This window comes from Alligator mississippiensis, chromosome 6 (assembly GCF_030867095.1).
Source record: "Alligator mississippiensis isolate rAllMis1 chromosome 6, rAllMis1, whole genome shotgun sequence".
NCBI classification, from domain to species: domain Eukaryota; kingdom Metazoa; phylum Chordata; order Crocodylia; family Alligatoridae; genus Alligator; species Alligator mississippiensis.
The window spans coordinates 86,145,741-86,164,913 of NC_081829.1; the positions used below are offsets into that span (position 1 = coordinate 86,145,741).

The following is a 19,173-nucleotide window of genomic DNA, read 5'->3' on the forward strand; positions in this document are numbered from 1 at the left end:
GAACACCTTCAAGATGAAACTGGATGCTCATCTTGCTGGGATCCTATGACCCCAGATGACGTCCTGCCCTTTGGGGGGCTGGACTCGATGATCTTCCGAGGTCCCTTCCAGCCCTAATGTCTATGAAATCTGTGAAAAGCAATGTGATTTTCAAAGTAAAAATCACCACTGTTTTTAAATGCTGTTTGTAAGATTCAATGATTTTCCATTTTTTACTATAACTACATACTATAGTACCAATATGTAGGGAGATCTCTGATGAGCGCTGTCCAAAACAGGCATTGCTCACATGAATGCTGTGCTACTACCTAAGAAAACCAAACATTTTACCTCATATATCCAATGCATTGCATAACAACATGGTGGTGGCCCAATTTTTCAGTTGTGAAGAAAAACTACAGGCCAAATACTGTGAGAGCTGGCAGGCTATACATGTGGAGAAGTACCGAAGTGCAGAAAGAGAAGTGTGCTTGTGGTCATAAGACTTCACCAAACTGCTTCTGTTCTCAAAGATAATTTTTTGTCTACTATTTGAAAAGGCTTGTTATCCATATATTTTCCTTTGCCATTTATTCAAGAGGCCCTCCTTACAATTTTGGTACATCATGGGTTGCACTTGGTGGCTTTTTGTCCCATTGCTTCACATAACACATGCTTACTTCCATACAAGATATGACATTTTGGAATGGGAAATCCTAGCTCACACTGGGCAACACACTCACTAGAAATATCTGCATCCTTCTGTGGCTATTAAAGAAAAACAATGTGATAGTAACCATTATTAACTTATGTGTGCTTCCTCTTATTATTATCCTATCATATTCCAGGAGCAAATACATTAAGTTATGCTGTATCCAAAATAGATGATTTTCCTTAGTAATTTAGACAATATACTCTATTGCAGTGGTTTCCAAAGATTTTAAGCTGAAGTGCGGAAGTGGCTGCAACCCGGCAAACCATGTACCAGCAGTCACAGCCAACCGTGGCCAGAATTTCCAACCAGAAGACAGGTAAGGATACGTCCACCCCTCCAGTGGTGGGATGGGCAAAACCCTGTACTGCTGCAGGCCCCGCAGAAGGAGCCACGGCCTCTCCACCCGACTCGGGGGGGAGGGGGGTGCAGTTTGCCGGTCCACGACCACTTCTGGTCCAGCAGCCAACCGTGCTGCGGACCTGCAACCGACCTGCTGTGGCCTGACACGGGCCACAGCCCGGGGATTGAGAACCCCTGCTCTATTGCATTGCTTGCCCCAAATAAAATAGTCAATACCCTTCCCCTAAGAAAAATTCAGTGATGTTATCTGTCTTCACTATCTCCATCTGATCGCCTTTGTTCCTACCTCCTCATTTTTACCTTCAGACCTAATAAGTTTCCAAGTGATTTATTTTTAGCCCTGTATTTAAAAAGACGAGAAAATCTCCAGACCAAAAAGCTAGGTCAACAGCATTTCATATAATTCACCCTTAAACAAATCCTTCCATTTTGTTTGAATCTTAAAATTGCTCTGTGTCATTGTTAATCTTAGCACTTGATGGGCAGGTGAAGAAATAATGCCGTGTGTAAAACGTGGGGCTCCAGACCTACACTCTTTACATTTCCGTACATAAACATCTTACCTCATCTCTAACAAGTGGTGACACAAGGCCGTACCAAACGTTATGCAGTGCCATCTGATTACCGAATGAATGAAAGGTAGCCTTCATAACCATAAGGCTCTTGACCTTATAGTGACCCACTTATTCCCATTCTTAAGAGATTTGTGTGAGGAAAAACACTATAACGTTTGTTGAACTATGTTAACCTTGGAACCGGTTTTCTGAATCAAACACGGGCTCCTTCATATTTGTTAGATTCCTTTGTTTGCCATAGTTAAACTAACCACAGTGTGTATTTTAAAATGCTCACATAGTCAGCTGCCACCGGGTTGGCCTTTTGTCCATTCCTAAAATGGGCTCAAAATGTGGGTCAGATCTTTAGTAATCTCAAAGGTGGCATGAGGATAAGAGACACCAGAGAAATGTCAGAGGGAAAGGAGGGCAAAAATGATGCCATAAAATAAAAATGATGGTATTTGGTATATAGAACTGTATATTAACTCCACTAAGACATCAAAAAACAACACTCAATGTGGTATATATGTCCAAAGGTGGCATGAGGATAAGAGGATAAGAGAGACCAGAGAAATGTCAGAGGGAAAGGAGGGCAAAAATGATGCCATAAAATAAAAATGATGGTATTTGGTATATAGAACTGTATATTAACTCCACTAAGACATCAAAAAACAACACTCAATGTGGTATATATGTCATGGTTCGATGCTGTTTATGCACAAAGTGAAATGAGGTATTTAAAAGCTGGTGGCGGCATAAAGGGATCGTATTTTTCTGCACGTGTCACCTCAGATGAAATCTTCCTATTGTTGCTTCTGTGCGAGTCATCTGGGATTTAGTTCATAGTGTAAGCACGTTCCTTACACAAGCCCTTTTCTGTGAAAATAGACCAAAATCCCATACACAAAAGGAATGCTGATTGACACCAGCTGAGGCCTAGCCTGGGCAGTCAGCCTTCAGTCACCCTTGAATGAGGCAGCTTCAGCTCCTTGCTCCTACCCCAAAAACTCCAGCTGCACCTAGAAGCCACACACATTGATTATTTTTGTCTGGGATTTACCCTTTGATTGATGTGTTCTGAGAGCAGACAGTTTGTATTAAAGAGAGGGAGAGAGAGAAAAGGAATTAGACAAAACCGTAAGCACACTAAGGCTTATAGAAAAAGATTTAGCCGATAGCAAGGAAGCCATAACTCCTAAAAACGTTAACGCCCAATGCTAGAAGAATAAAGAGCTATTGGATGGCATGAGTCAGACATGTCAACTACACTTTGATAATAGTCATAGAGCAAGAACAACTACCCCCAACTGAAACTTCATGCTTAGGTTTGAGAGGTTGTTTTATAGGGACGGCTGGTGCTGGAAGAAAGGCAAAAGTGGAATGTTTTGGATTTATTCAGCTATTCAGTTTGAGTTGCCATTCACTTTGATTCAGTTATTGATTTATACTAGAGACCAGCATCAGTTGCAACTTGTTGATGTAGAGTGGTAACTTGAAGCCATTTTACTTCAGATAAATTTGGCCTGAATATTGTTATAGATTCTAAACTTCGCTGGAGTCAATAAAACTGCTTCCCCAATGCTCTCACATTTTCAGGAAGCTCATTTTTTCAAGTGACCCTTACCAAACATGCTGAAATGCAAAGATAGAGCCAGGCCCAGCACAAAAAACAAATGTTAAATAGAAGTAGTCAGTAATAAAAAGGCAGCTAGCAATTGCAAGGGCTTCCTAATTACTATTCCTCAGTGAAGATAGCAGCTAGTTCATCTGCTGATCTCAAAGTTTATAGACGTTTTCTTGAGTAAGACAGACTATTGTTCCAGTCTGAAAACATGCACTGTAAGGGCAGAGCAGGAAAAATCATGTACAATAAGCATATCCGTATGTGTGCCTTGTATTATGCATAGCAAATAATGAAGAATAGCAGAGAGCGTATAGAGGTAAAACACATCTGAGCAGACCTCTATGCATATTGCTCTTCTATGAAGTCCAAAGAACTGCTATTGCTTTTTCCTGCAAATGCTGCAGTGTCCATGCTTTTAAAAAGAGCAAGAAAGAAAAATTGCTTAAAGTGCCCAACTAGCTTGTGGGAGAGATTGTATTAACATTTTTTCACCTTAAAGGATAACTGCTTTCAATATAAATCAACATGTAGAAGCTAAATGAATAACCTGTAGCTTATAAAACCAGAGCCCCCACTTCTTATGCCATTCCATGCCTGGCAATGTATGGAAATTATTTGAAAATATGCAAACGGGTTCATTACATAATTTTCAGACTTGCAAATAATTTTTATGCGACCACAACTGCTTTAAATTTTCCTTTATTTGGTGGTGAAGGTGGACAAGTTCTTAAATTTTTTTGTATACATTGTGGCAACCAAAAACAATTTTTTTTTACATATGGAATATTTTAATAACTTTTGAAAGCAATTAATAAGAACCCTCTATACAAATACTAGAAAAATCAGGAAAAAATTGAGGTATTTTGAATCCTGCAAAATAGACATAGCTTTCCAAAAATAATTTGTTATTATACTAATTTAAACAGTTAACCTTTGAGGTTGTGAAGAATTAGTAAATTTTGTATTGAATTACTACCCTTAACAATGAAGGATATATGTTGAATGATGAGCAAGGTATTGCTTTGATTTTACCCATTTCTGAGTTTGGTGTACATAACGGTAGCTGCTTTTTAGGCATTAACTGTACTACTAGAACTCTGGATTTTTTTGACTATTTCTAGTTGCTCAGAAAAGCTCTTAGATATAAAGACTCATCTTAGTGATGTAGACATTTGCCTAGGGATGTGATAGACTTCCACTGCTTTTAGTCTTTAAATCAAGATTGGCTATCTTTCTAAAAAAACCCTGTAGCTCAGAGAAGTTATGGGCCTGGTATAGAAGTTACTGGATGAGGTTCTAAGGCCTGTGTTATGTAGGAGGTCAGAGTGGTGATCTGGCTATCAGATCCATGAATCTAAACTATACTATATTAGCTGTCTATAAAGCATGAAATCCACAAAAAATAACTCAGAATGTCTTAGCTTTTCCTTTTGTCTGACCCACAATCTGCAGCTTTGCCTTTTTGCCACCTTAATTTTGAAGGAAATTAACCTCCCTCCTTACTAATTTTATTCAGATTATTTAAAGTAAACTTTCAGGCCTCAAAGCTCTCTCATTTCAACACTTTCCCGCAACAAGAATTCCAACTGAAACAAAAATAATTTTCTTGCTAACCTTTCAACCTGAAGGGTAAATACAGATGGTCATGGAGGTTAGATCATGTTAAAAATGGCCACCCAATCTAACTTAGTTCCCCCAGGTGTGGACCTTACACTTAGATTCCTAGTTAGGTGGATCTAAGTGTGAACTGTTATAGAAGTTCAGGAAGGTTAGACTGATCTAAAAATGACCAACCCGATCTTAGTTAACCCTACCTCCGAGGTAGTCTTGTTAGATTGATAGTCAAGTTACACTGAGTCCAGTGAGACCTCTCTAAGTGAACTTCTGTACAGTTCCCAGCCAGTCCCAGGGCTAGGAAAGTCCAGCTGCTGGCCCCAGTCCTGGGGCTGAGCCTTTCCAATGGCCACACCCTGACAGCGGGCCACATTTAGCCCCCTGACCCTTTGCCCCTAGGTAGACAGCCCTCTCCTCCCCTCTGTGGACCAGCCAGCCTTGCTGAGCCTGCTAAATTCCCCATCCAGAAAGCCGCTCCTGATGCCAGTTTTACCAGCATTCACTGGTGCTGGGAGCTGAGAAAGTAAACTGGGATGAAGGTATGGGTGAGCAGGGGGCTTGGGGGTGGCAGGGGTTATGGGGCTAAAAAATAGCCCTTGGTCCTGGGAGGAGAGCGCCCCCTCCATTCCTCCAAGCCCCCCCTCCCACCAAAGTGCACTACCTCCCCCACTCCAATCCCCTCCATGGACCCTACTTGATCCCCTCATGGACACCACTTGCCCCTCTGATCCCCCCAAGCCCTCCCATTAGCTCCCCACACCTTGACTTGCCTCAGGTCGGTGGCTATGTTTAACTTTATCTAACCTCCCCAAATGTCTATACATACCCAGAGTTCCTTATTCAGCTTGAAATTTAACTCTAGAGAAGAGGATTTCCCTCATTTTTCTTTGTAGGAGCAAACTACTCACCTACCTGTTGCATTCTGACTCATGCTAAGATCTTCACCTCTGAAGAAACTGTACAATTGGTTATCTGTACATTCTCAGAGCAATGGGGAGCCCAAAATGCATGAAGTTCTTTCCAGAATCAGGGCCACAGTTTGGGGCAGGGATATTTTGCCTAGACAAACCCCTTTTCATGACAGGGCTTTCAGTCAGGTTGGAGCCTCTGCGCTCGCCATAGTAATGGCATTTGTTAGTAATATAACAAATGTATAATATTCATTAAATGATTAATTTCTTTCCAAATTACTGGCCCAAGGAAATCTAACACTTTTCACTTTCTCATTCTGGCTGTATCTTGCGAGAGAACTTCTATTTCCTAATTTGTAGGGGAAATAAAGCATTCATTGTCTAATTGTCTACTTAAACTAGCACTATTAAATGTGATGGAACAAATACTGATTTAATCATTTTTATATTGGACACTAACATACGTGAAGGGAGAATTAGATACAATCAAATCTTCAGAGAACAGAATCATGATGTGTTATAAAACTGGCATAATCCAAATGACTTCACTGGAGATATTTGGGATTTATGCTAGTATAAATAAACTGAAATTGGCCTGGTATGCGTTCATTTCTAACAAACTTCAGTATACTTTCATATCATTGCAAGTTCGCTGGGTAATTGGACAAAATTTGTTATATTAGTGAATTAGAGATGAATTTGACTCTTCTGGAAAGTACTCATTCTGCATCTGCATTCTACAGTAAGGATCATCTGTCTTGCTAACTTCAGCTTTAAGGCAAAGCACTGGCAGTCCTTATCTGGGCTCAGTACTTGACTTATATCCACTGGAGATCAGACATACAAGGAGATGCATAAAACACACTGTTCACTGAGTTATGCTAGACTTAGGCAGATTTGTGCATGAATGCTGGAAATGCAATGGGCTAGGAATCCTATGTTACTTATGAAACACTGGAAAATGCTGCTTGTTTACCTCTGTAGTCCCAGAAAAGGAAAACAGAGGGCATGTCTATATGAGACACCTAACTGTACGGTAGCATAGTTTACTGTTCAGTAAGCACGTGCATCTACTTGTGCACATGCTTACTTCACAGTAAACTGACTAATCCCAAGTAAATTTTCTACCTGCAAATGCAAGTAGCAAATTTACTTGTTAGTAGTTATTGCACAGTAGTACTCATGTAGACTCTTGACTGGGAGGAAATCTACTCCTGGTCAGCCAGTCACCAGGGTGTGGGAGATTGTTCCCTGCCGCCAGGAGCTGCCTGCTGCTCAGGTGGGCTCTGCCCCCAGAGCCCGGGTGGGGACTATGCCCCCCACTTCAAGATTGTGATTGAGGAGAGAGGAGGGCTGAGAGATCAAAGTAGCAAGGGGTAGGTTCTCTTCGTGGCCCTGAACTGCGACTGTCTGGGTGTGTCTACATGTGCATTAGATCCAGTTTACTCACAAGCAAACTACTGGCGAGTAAATGCTCCCAGGCAAGTGTCTACACGTGTAGGGAAGTGGGAGCAAATTTGCTACTAAAGGTAGCAAACTGCTTTTGCTTCCTGGGGCCCTGCAATGGGCCCCTGCTGCCACCAGGTGGAGCTCTAGGCTCCCCTGGGTGCTGGCCTAGGGGTTGGCAGGGAGTACCAGATCATGAGACAGCCATCTCCTAGCCAGGGCTGGGACATTGCTGCCTGCTGCAGAGGTGGGGACAATGTCCCACTGCCTCAGCAGCAGGGAGCTCCCAGCTCTGGCTCCCTGATTGGGACAGGGGACTTGGAAAAAGCTGCAGGGGTGGGGCAGGTTCCAGCCCCCTGCCCTGATCTGTCAGTGGGGCACGTAGTAAGTGAGCCCCCAGCTGGGTGGAGACATTTGAGCAAATCAGCTCTACACATGTAGATGCCTGCCCATCAATGCTTACTTGTGAGTAGTTTACTCATGAGTAAACTGCTCCCAGATCTAATGCATGTGTAGACACACCCAAAGACACAGCTCAGAGGTCGGAAGAAAACCTACCCCTTGCTACTTTGTAATTGCTGCTCACTGCTGCACCAGCAGATCAAGGCAGGGGGCTGGGACCTGCCTATCTCCTGCAGCTATTTCCAAGCCCCATGCCTTGATGGGGCTGGGACATGCCCCTGACATGGACAGTTCTCAGTCCCTGGTCCACGATTGCGGGGTGGGGACTGGAGAGCCTGTTCCCTGCTCAGCTCCGTAAGCATGGAGCTGGGTGGAGAACAGGCTGGGGAGCCGGTGCTGGGAGATAAGGACCTCCCAGCCCCCTGGGATCACTATAAGATGATGAGACACAACTACAATTTTTGGAGAGTGGAGCAAGAGGAAACCAATTAAACACTTGCAGTTCTAGAAAAGGGCTGCTCCCAGATTCAGTGCAAGCGAGCAAGTAACAGGCAAGGCCATGTACAGTAATGTCCAGCTTAAAGGGGAAGGGGTGGTCTGGAAGCCTGCCTGCAACACATTCATTTGGGAGTTAGAACGTAGAGACTAGGCTCAACAAAAGGCAGGCTAGAGTTGGGTTAAGCAAACCTTGGTGGGGGGTAGGAGTCACTGCCCAGACATCTTAGCTTTGGGCCTTTATGAGTTGAGCACTTTACTAAGCATGTTTTCTTTAATGTTTATTTTCACAGAATTGGTTTGACTGACCTAATGCTTCAAGAATGAAGCCCTGGCATGGAAGTGGCATATCTGTACATTAATGTCAACATTCACCGTGTAATCAGAAAGCAAACAGGATTTCATATTGTGGCAAAAGCTGAACTACTATTTGCTTTTATTCCCTGTTCTTTGTGTCAGATACATTAAGAGTTTACAAAAGCAGTAAAAGAATTTCATTATGACTAAAAAACCCTCCCCACTGCAAACAATACCAAGTTTCAGGAGAAAGTCTGTTAGCAGAGAACCAGGGACAGGTAGCTAACGATACCGTGAACAGGAAATATGACGATAAAACACACCATAGTGTAGATGTGCTAAGGTAATAAAGGAAGAAGCACTTTATTTTGATTAGAAATCCCTATAAATGATAATTCCTCCAATTTAGAAATGGATAGAAGCCAGTCTGAGAGATATGGATAGTTTTCATAAACTCACTTTCCACTCACTCATTTAATCACTGTTATTCACACACCAATACAAATGCGACCTGCTGAGTAAATAACTGCATGAGATTACCATGTGACAGAGGATGCTCATTTCTCACCGACTCTAAAACTGCAGGAGATCAGGTTTGAGATTATTGTGAACCCATTATTCCCATTGCCGTAATTAAGAGGGGTGCAAAAACAAACCCTTGTGGGATTTAGATTTACACCAGGAAACAACATAAAAAGCAACAGAACCAGTTACTGGTACACTGCCGCGGCCAGTCTTACTGAAGCAACACCTGCAAAGCATCCCAGGTTGGCAGCGAGATGGAGCTAGTGACCTAATCGTCTTTTTCCACCCTAACTTGTCTGATTTTACAAATTGTCAGTCACACCTAAGTGTGATACCATAAAACTCCAGCTATGTGAGAAAGCTGGCAGCACGCTTCAGCTGTGGGAGTTTCCACTTTTATGTGCAACTGTGTTCTCATGGACTAAATGGAAAGATGAGGGCTTCTTAGGAACAGCATGGGTGGGTGCCTTTTAATATATGAGAAGAGACAAAATCCAGTCATCTAGACAGTTAACAGTCTTGACTAAATATTTTCTGCAGCCTGAACTGTTTTATGGGGGGTTTTCAACGACAGACTCCAGCTTGCCAGCTGCTCATGCGTGAGTAGAGACTATTTGGGGTTTCTTTAGGATGCAAAGCTGCCTTCACTTTGTCAGGGGTCCCAGAGGCAAAGCTAAATTCTGCCTCCTTTTATCCCACTATAAAACTGTAGGATTCTGTTCAAGTCAGTGGAGACCCTCTGGATTTATATTATCTACAATACTTAAACAGGCTCTCATTACCATAATATCTGAATGCTTCACACATTTTAATGCATGAATATGTATATCACACTAAAACAGGAGGAGTTCTGTTACCTCCATGTTGCAGATAGGGATCTGAGCCCAGCAGGACTAAGGGTATAGCTATATCAGTTCCCTGGTGCTCCAAAGATTGCTGCTCAGCAACACAGCACTACCATCCATTCCTACTCTGCAGGCACCAAAGCCAGAAACCCCGAGTCACTTGTGTGATTTCAGACTCCGGTACCCGTGAGAGCAGCAGCAGGGAACCTCCTGAGAACAGCTTCACCAGTGCAGGCTGGGAGGGAGGACAAGGCCATTCTTCTCTGTGGCGGGCGTGAGAGCCCTGGAGAAGCAGTATAGATGTACACTGAGTGGTTTGTCCAAGGTAAAACAGGAAAGCCTATAGTAGAACTATGACTTGATCCTAAATCTTCCACATTTCAGACTAGTAGATCATAGACGATCCATTCTCTCCCTGGGCTAAGGGAGCAGGGTTGGCCTTGTACCTCCCAAATTCAGGATTTTGGTGTAGTCCATTCTAAAGAAAAAGTCACTCGAGAAATTTGAAGTGAGAATCCAAGCAGAACTTTCCAGAAGTCTGGGGTATTCAAAATTAGGTTTTGGTCTGGGTCTTTCTCTACTACATACATATGTTAAGAATGTATATCCACCGCTGACAAGGCTTTCCCAGGTGTTTTCTACTGGGACAAATTCACAATGGTACAGTTAATCATGATGTTTTAAGCATATATTTAATCTTCAGATGAAAGCTGCTATAGACAGGAAAAGTGTTTAATAATCAGATCTACAAACCCCAAATCGAGGTTAGGTTCATGAAAGTTCACATACCTTTTCATAAACTCAGGCCAAATGTTGAATGAATCTGAGTCAAGTTATCATTTTAGATGGAAATTGTATGTCACTCAGCAAACATTTCCCAAGATTTTGATTCCAGTTTAGGCAAAGCGTGACAGTTTTAGATGAGTTTTTTTGTAGGTTCATTCATCCATGACATTTGAAACTGAATACAAAAATCAGTGGATGCAACCCCACTTAATCAATAAAAAGTTACCCTAAACCACTAAATGATGTCTACTAAGTTTTGGACAGTTCCAGCTTTTTCTGATTTGTTGAGAAAAAAACAGTATGTGATTGTGTTTCTTCTCAGCTCTTTTAGAGTATAAGACAGGCCAAGCTGGACAGGCTCGCGAGGAGGGTGGACCTCAACCAGATGTCATTTAACACAGAGAAATGTAAAGTGCTCCATCTGGGGAGAAATAATCCACGACACACTTACAGGCTCGGCAGTGCTACACGTGCTAACACCACATCTGAATGAGACCTGGGTGTCATGATAGACAACAAAATGAACATAAGCCACCAATGCGATGCCATAGCTGGCAGAGCTAATCAAACACTGGCATGCATCTACCGAGCCATCTTGAGCAAGGCTAAGGATGTCATCCTCCCTCTCTGCTCAGCCTTGGTGAGACCACAGCTGGAGTGCTGCATCCAGTTATGGGCACCACACTTCAGGAAGGATGTGGAGAAGCTCAAGTGAGTCAAAGGAGGGCCACACACATGAGTAGATACCTAGAGACCAAGTCATATGAGGAGAGACTGAAAGAATTGGGACTGTTCAGCATGGAGAAGAAAAGACTTAAAGGGGATTTGGTGGCAACCTATAAGTATAGCAAGGATGTACATCAGGGCCTGGGGGAGCATCTGTTCACCAAGGCCCCCCAGGGGAGGACAAGCAATAATGGGCACCAGCTGATTGAGGATCACGTCAGGCTAGATGTAGGGAAAAACTTCTTTACAAGTCAAGTGCTAAGGGGCTGGAACAGACTCCCCCCCCCAGAGGCAGTACAGTCACCCACCTTGGCAATCTTTAAAAAGTGTCTTGACGCCCATCTTGCTGGAGCCATCTGGCCCCAGCAGTCTTTTCTGCCCAACTGCAGGGGGGCTGGACCCAATGATCTGTAAGGTCCCTTCCAGCCCCTAACATCTATGAAACTATGAAACTCTGAGAAGATAGTGATATGCTACAATATTCCCTGTATTGGAAAAGTATTTTGATTAAACTCCAGAGTGGAAACTTGCCTTTATTCAGTGTTTGTGGTACATTGTTGTTCATGGCAAATAGATTTTTTGAGCATTGCAACTTTGTTCATAATTAATTTCAGTTGAAAATACACACAAAATAAAACAGGAGATCATATTCCATGGTGGGTCTTAAAACCAAAACCAAAGCGCAATTTGCCTTGCGTTGGCAAATCCAAACCATCCAGTTCCTGCCCATTTATAAAAAAAGTTCTTACGTAAAACAAAATTGGACAGCACATTTTTCAGTATCAACACTATAAGCCAAAGTTGACGACAATAAAAGCAATTTACTGAATTGTGGTTTGAAATGGGCAATAGCAGCTAAACAGGAAAAAACCTATTAAAATCTCACTTTTTATGATTATGGGCGTGTTCAGTCAGCTCTTTTCCTGGGTATAGACAAATGCACTTTTCTAATCCCTCAGGAAAACAGTATAGTGTATATTCCATGGTGTTAAGCTATATGACATTTTATAGTATAAAGGAAATTAAGGCACCCGGTTAGAAAAGATATCCACATGACAGACTTTACGCAAAATCTGATGGACAAATGCCTGCATGAATTATGTTTAAAAGACTGTTTATATAGTAGATGCAAAAATAAAGCAATTTATTGTAAGCTTGTAGACATGTCATCTTAGTCAAAGGAAAGAGATAAAATAAGCTGAAGTAGCAAAGTCATGCCTCCTGGAACTTTTCTGTAATTCTGAAAGAAAACTATTTTGTTTGCTTTTAATTTTTATACTTTTCATACACATTAAAGAATGCTTAGACCCTTTTTGTCTCATACTTCCAGAGATCTAAACCATCCAAAGAGTCTATCACAGGCTGGGGTTAGCACTTTTAACTCCTGCACATCAAAGAGAGACAGGGGAAAATAACTCAATTCTTCCTGCAAAAAAATCACATTGGGAGATGTAAGACCTAGTGAATTGTGCTGAAGGGATACAGAGAGAGCAGGGGCGATGCTTAGGGGGTGCATGTGGGTGCACGTGCACCCCATTAGCATGGCAGTGCCCCCTACAAAAAGGCACCATGTGTTGGCGGTGCTTATGGGTGGTCACTGCTTGCCACCCCGCCACCACCACTGACGGTGGCGTCTGCGATCCCCGCTGGCCACCGGTGGTGGCATCTGTGGGTGGTTGCTGACACCTGGTCGGCGCTCGCCACCCCCTCAGCTCTGCCGCTGGCAGCACCGGCAGTGTCTGTGGTAGCTTTGTGCTTACCGCCACCGTGATCCCACCACCACCATGGCCCCCCAGCCGCCAGGGGCATGCGTCATCCATGAGAGAGAAACAGAGATTCCTCTATCACTCCACCTCTAGGAGGGGGAGAACAACAGAACCTCATGAAAGAAAATCCAAGCAGAGTTTGGAGAGGAACTTAATCTGGGTGAATTCAGTATAAGAAACTGCAGAAATTGTCCAGGTTTTCCTTCCCCCACTGTCACCTGGTAATACAGTGGGTCATGGTGTGTAGCATAGGAGGAGTCACAAGTTCCTAGGCCTCAGTTATCTTATTCCATTGATATTGTTCCCTCGATCAAAACCTGGAGTCAAATTAAAGGGGAATATTGCTACTCTTGCACCCCCTCTTCCGGAGTAGCACAGCTCCCCAACTGTTTCCCCCTTTCTTTGGGCTTTATACCAGGATCTCATCTGGCTATTTCAAGCTTCTGTAGTCACTGGCTGTATATGTATACACATATACACACTTCAACTATTCCCCCCCCCAACTGTTGTGCCCCTGTATACTTTTTTACACAGCCCAACAAATTATCTAGGGCAGCTCTTGTATTGCCATTGCATTGTTGTTTTCCCTCAGTGAACTGATTTAGTATTAAGAAACGTTAATTATTAAACTGCTGGTTGTACATTAAGACAGACTCCTGCCTTGTCTTTTAGCAGTATTAAATGCCTTCTTCTTTGAAATGCCACATAAAAGTGATAGATGCCCTTTCTTTGCAAGTCAGGCATCTAGCAAAGTTATGTTTCATATTAGTTCTGCAACAAAGAGCTCTCCTTGTTTAAATATAGAAGCGTAATACAGATAAGGTTAAGTAAGCTGGCTGCTGTGAGAACACCAGGCCTGGTCTCTGTTAAGATAAGCAGGCTGGAGGGGCAGGGGGAGTATTCATTGTGCAAGACTGAACTGTATGAATTACAGTATGGACACTAGAATACAACACAAAAACAGATGAAGCCAAGGCCAACAATTTAAATGGTCAAACATATTTGTGATAACACGATGAAAAGTTGCTGGCATTGGTTAAAGCCATTTAATGGAATATGAAGTATAGTTTGCCTTGGAATAGTTTTTTAAAATGTCTTCAATTCAAAGGCAGCCTCCCACTTCTGTACTTCGAAAGGGGTGGGGGTGAGTCATGTGAAGTATGGGGGGCTGATTTAAAGGTCCTGCTTAAAAAGTTGCATTAGTGCTTTTGGAAGTATTAGTCTTTCTCCAGAAAAGCAAAACAAATACCACTAGGTGAGTAATAGGTGAACAGGCTAACAGAAAAGCAAGTGTTAGGTAGAGAAAAATAGTCCCCCAGCATCATGAAAAATGAACCTCCAAAGAGAAGTGGTAATTTTTTTTTCTTTCTTTTTCCTTTAAACTCTTCCCCAGCTTGAACAGGAAAGAACTATAGCAAGGGAGTATAAACACCCACTGTTTGTGTGCTCCATGGAATCACAAAGCAGTTAAATTAGGGCCGACCCAATGCATAATCTGTGTTTACATGTCAAAAAATCTCTTATTTGGCTTCTTGATTTACAGTCCCCAGTTTTCATAAAAGTCAGTCACTCTCAGTGAGAGAATGTGGAATTGATTTATAGGATCTACTCTATGCTTTAAATCTTAATAGCATTTTAAAGCCCTTCTATGAGTCATCCTAAGTAATATTTTTTTCTCTATTTTAAAGGCATTAGTGCAAAAAAAGAGATCCAAATCGTTACCTTAAAAACTAAGATCATTTTAACCAATTATACAGGCATCAAGTCTACTAAAAGAGTAAAAGTTCTGTCAGCGATTACCTTATAAGCCTCTATTTTCAGGGATTATAACTTGTACGTAAAATGCACTCTGGTCTCAGATAAGATCTCAGCCAGCATCAGTGAATTTACTTTCACCAGTGCTTTCAACATGAAATAAATTGGTTGAGTCATTTTGAAGCAAAAAGCCTGATTCTGCCATTCTAATTCATGCCATGTCTCTCCCTCCCTGAGTAGTCCCCTCCTACTGCAAAGCATCACAGTGTACAGTAGATGTGAATATAGGCAGCAAGTATCCAGCCCATGACAAATCAATCAAAATGTAGCCAATTACTGGCTGAGAATCTTTTGCATTCAGAGTGACTCGATATTATTTTGGAAGCAATCTATTTGGAAGCTTTAAGTATTTGGGGGTAGAAATCTTAAATATTATTTACAAAGTAAATTGTTACACCACTTCTACACTTTCTAAAGGTGTGTCCATTCATGGATGTGTCTGATGAAACAGGTTGTTGCCTATGAAAGCTCATGGCTCTGAACCCGTTAGTCTCTTGTTCTACCATCTGTTGCCGTCTAAAATGGATGCATAAGGTGCTAGTTTCTTAATGAGTGTGTAAACATAAAAAACATCTATTTACTGCTCTTTTCCACATCAGAAGCATGCTTAGAAGAGACTAGACAGGAACAAGAAATCAAAACCATAGGCCACAACCTATAAACACTTTAATACACAGTGCCATTACCATATTTAGTAATCAGTGTTTGCAATGGGACTTGTTAAATAATAAGCACAAACGCAAATTATGCATTTGCAGGAATATCCTTTCATCATTAGAGACTGAGTACAAGTATGGACATTCCTGCCAAGTTCAAGCCTTTGTTGGTGCAGATGCCTGAATAAGCACCAGGCCTGAGATACCTAGATTCTCTGGAACAGTACGGGTTAGCCTGCCTTTCCCTTTTAGGTCCTTCAGTGCTGAAGATCATGTACATAGCCTCATATTTCCAACACAGATGAACTGAACTGAACTGAACTGAACATAGTTTTAGTGTGCAAACACCTTTTGGATGATATCTTATCATCAAGGATGTTTGACATAAAATATCCTATGGCAATTATAATAGAAGTCTGTCTTGATATCTTTAGCCATAAGTGTTTTTCAGCATGAAAATTGGTTGGATGCTGTGGATGGCTGCATCTCACCGATGCTTGCACATTTCATTGATACATCTTCCCCGTATTTGTATATTTTATACACTCATATATGGGGGGGGGGGGTGCATATGTATAGATAAGAACTTTAGATGCAACTTGGTCCTAATTTAATAATTCCTGCCTCCACTAGAGCTAATGATGACAGCAGCAGCAATGAGCAACAAAACATGTTATTCCAGTGTAAGTCCCCCCAGCCCTCTCTCTCATCACAGCCACATGAGACAGTAAGAAGCTGAAGACAGTCTATGATTCTTCTGCATGAAAATGTTAGCATACAAGATTAAATATAAGCTACTATCACTTTTCTGCTGTAATTCTTGCTGAATAAAGACCTCTCCATCCTTCACTTTGATCACTAGATGGCATCTGGACAGCCTGCTGTCTTCAAAAATAATGATTGCAAGAACTTCCCAATGGGGAGGCTTTACACTCTTGGCTGTGTGATGCCACCAGATTTCAAAAGACATCTCTGACCAAAGGATCAAAAAAAAGGAATGAGGGCTAGGAAAACCAGGGAGTCTTGTGGAAATGAGATGGTGAACAGTGTAGGGTGAAGAAAGTTGGTAAGTACCAGGAATAGGGGGAAGGATCAGCTTATAGGGATCCCAGTTCAACCTCAGAACTTTTCAGAGTTTGTTAATCATTATGGGAGATACTGTCCTGGGAAAGAGAGTGTTTCAGTTAATGACCCTTGTGGCTGCTTTATAAGTTGAAACTCAGTTACTTGTTGATCCAAGTGCAAAATGCAGCTGCCTTGTATGTGTTGGAAGCTACTTTTCAGAAAATGCAAGTCTGAACAGATTTGGAATGCACTTGACAGCTCAGATTAAACTTTGGTCTTTTGATTTTACCTTTTTATCTATAGATTTCAACTCTTCCTTTGATGTTGATAGAAACTGGATATTTTTTTAAAAGGAAAAACTATGGTTTTTCAACATGCAAAGGTTCAAAAGGAGCTAGAAATATCTTTGAGTGACATGCTGAACAATTGAAAACTACAGCAAGAGTCCACCAAGTAGTGTCTACACAGCAAAAAAAATGTTCAGTTGAGAACAACAAACATTTCACAGTGAACTACCGGTGTGCTTTAGTATATCCTGAATGATACTTGAAGGCATTCTACCCTTCCATACCAAGTAGCTACTGTGGGCCCAGTCTCACAACCTTTAATCTTGTGAATAGTCTCTTTCATAGTCATCAGATTATGAGACTATTTGTGCAAGGAAAGGCTACTTGATTAAGTAAAGATTTTTATTACCTAATCCTAGACCCTTAAATGCTTTACAAATACTAATTTTGCAGTTACAAAGTGGCTTTCATCCACTTTGGATGAAATGACAACTTTAAAAGTTTGATGGGTTTCCATTTCCCAGCTATTTCAATCTGTAGAGCTAGTACCAATGGGACAATAATGTTTAACACAATACCCATTCTCCAGACATTTTTTTTGACCCAGGTTGTAAACAATACAAGCAATTAATTCCTAACCTCATATATAATAGAGGGAGTGTCTTGACACTTGAGTGAGCCAATAGTGTTTTGTCTCCGATTAAGATCTTGCAGTGAATAGAAACTTGAGCATGAGCTTGGTGAGATCAACAGCACCCATACACAACCATGACTGCCTGACCAATACTGGAAACAACCAGGAGACTTGCTTGGCAAAACATTGCTAATCACGGCTGAATTCAAAGAAACATCTGCTAAGAGTAATTCCTTAGTGTAACCATTTGCCTTCTTTCTGTTTCACTGAGAAATATTTCAGGATTTTTTTTAGGCATTAGTAAATAAGTCCATTTAGTTTGTATAAAACATGCTATGAACTTTCCAATATTCACCATCATACCCAGATACATGCTAAATACACTGCCCAAAATATTTACTAACCAGCACCCAGAACAGCCTCTGACAGGAGCACAGCACAAAAACAGACATGCCCAGAGCCACAGTGGGAGTCAGTGGCAGTGGCAACGTTAAAACTAGAATTCCTGCCTTCCAATTTCATGCTGCCCACCAGACAAAGTGACTTCTCTTATGCGCATTTGAATACATAAGCTTTCACAGTGTAGTATATTTGCTCTAACAGGAAATAACATGCCCCTTGAACTTTCCAGCCATTAGCATTTTAGGTGTACAGAACACAAGTCTTGCTCTTTGCGGTCTGTACCATGTGATAAATGGGGGGATAGCAAAAATTACCACGACCGACACTAAAAGCTGCAAAAACTAGAATTAATAAAATAGCCAAATACTTTTATCAGGCACCAGTAAAAGTCTCTGTCACACAAGTGCTGAATACTCTGAGCTGACCCATCAAAATATGCAACAGCACTACTGACCGTGAGAGCTTAACTCGTCGACTATGTTGTGACAAAGAACAAATGCAGGACTATGCCCTAAAAGTCCTGCAGACTACTTCCTTTTTTATTTTTATGTCCTATCTCCCATGTGCTCACTGTGCTCTGCAGGAATGTTCACTTTCCAAAGACAAGAATGAATTTGAGTGCAGTTCTTCTTTTATGCATCACTGCAGTCCAGTCCTCATGGGAGACAACCCTCAAGCAGAATTTTCTTCTCAGACCTGAAGAGCAAAACAGACTGAAAAGTCAATGCCAGGGATGTAGGTGGCACACGGAGTAATTGAATGTAGGCACCAAACTACCAGCAAAAGTACTGGCTCTGCAAACCAGAGAAGGCTGCTGCCAAACTTCTTGGGGCTAGAGTGTGTAACAGTTATAGGAGAAATCTAAGTCCAAAATTTACATCCTCAAAGCACCTGCTTGACTGGTGCATAATCCTGAGGGCACCTAGAGTTCTTTGGTGGCTAAGATGCCACTAGTAAGGCCCTATAGAGGATTAAATACCTACTTCTGAGAGTGCCAGAGCCATCTAAGTCCTGGTAGTGGCAAGTAGCTAAGTACCTGACATATGCCAAAGATCCATCTGGATCCACAAAAGAGGTACTCTTTTTACCTTCCACCTGTAGAGGCCTGATCTCAAAGATGTTATCATAACATATCTTTTGGATCAGACTCCACACAATACATGGAGGGAGGTGTTGCCTATAGGTGAGACAGAGAAAGAGGGCATGAACATAAGCATGACTTTATAGCCTTTATAATATTTTGATATATAGGATAGAACTGAGTTA

At 41.7% G+C, this 19,173-nt stretch overlaps 1 long non-coding RNA gene across 1 annotated transcript; it reads left to right on the top strand.

Annotated features, from left to right (window-relative positions):
• Positions 1-907: 907 nt before the first annotated feature.
• LOC132251213 (uncharacterized) lies at positions 908-11,818 on the top strand. The gene is made up of 2 exons (XR_009463118.1): positions 908-1,010; positions 8,397-11,818. It is a non-coding gene; the product is annotated as an uncharacterized LOC132251213 (long non-coding RNA).
• The last annotated feature ends 7,355 nt before the right edge of the window (positions 11,819-19,173 follow it).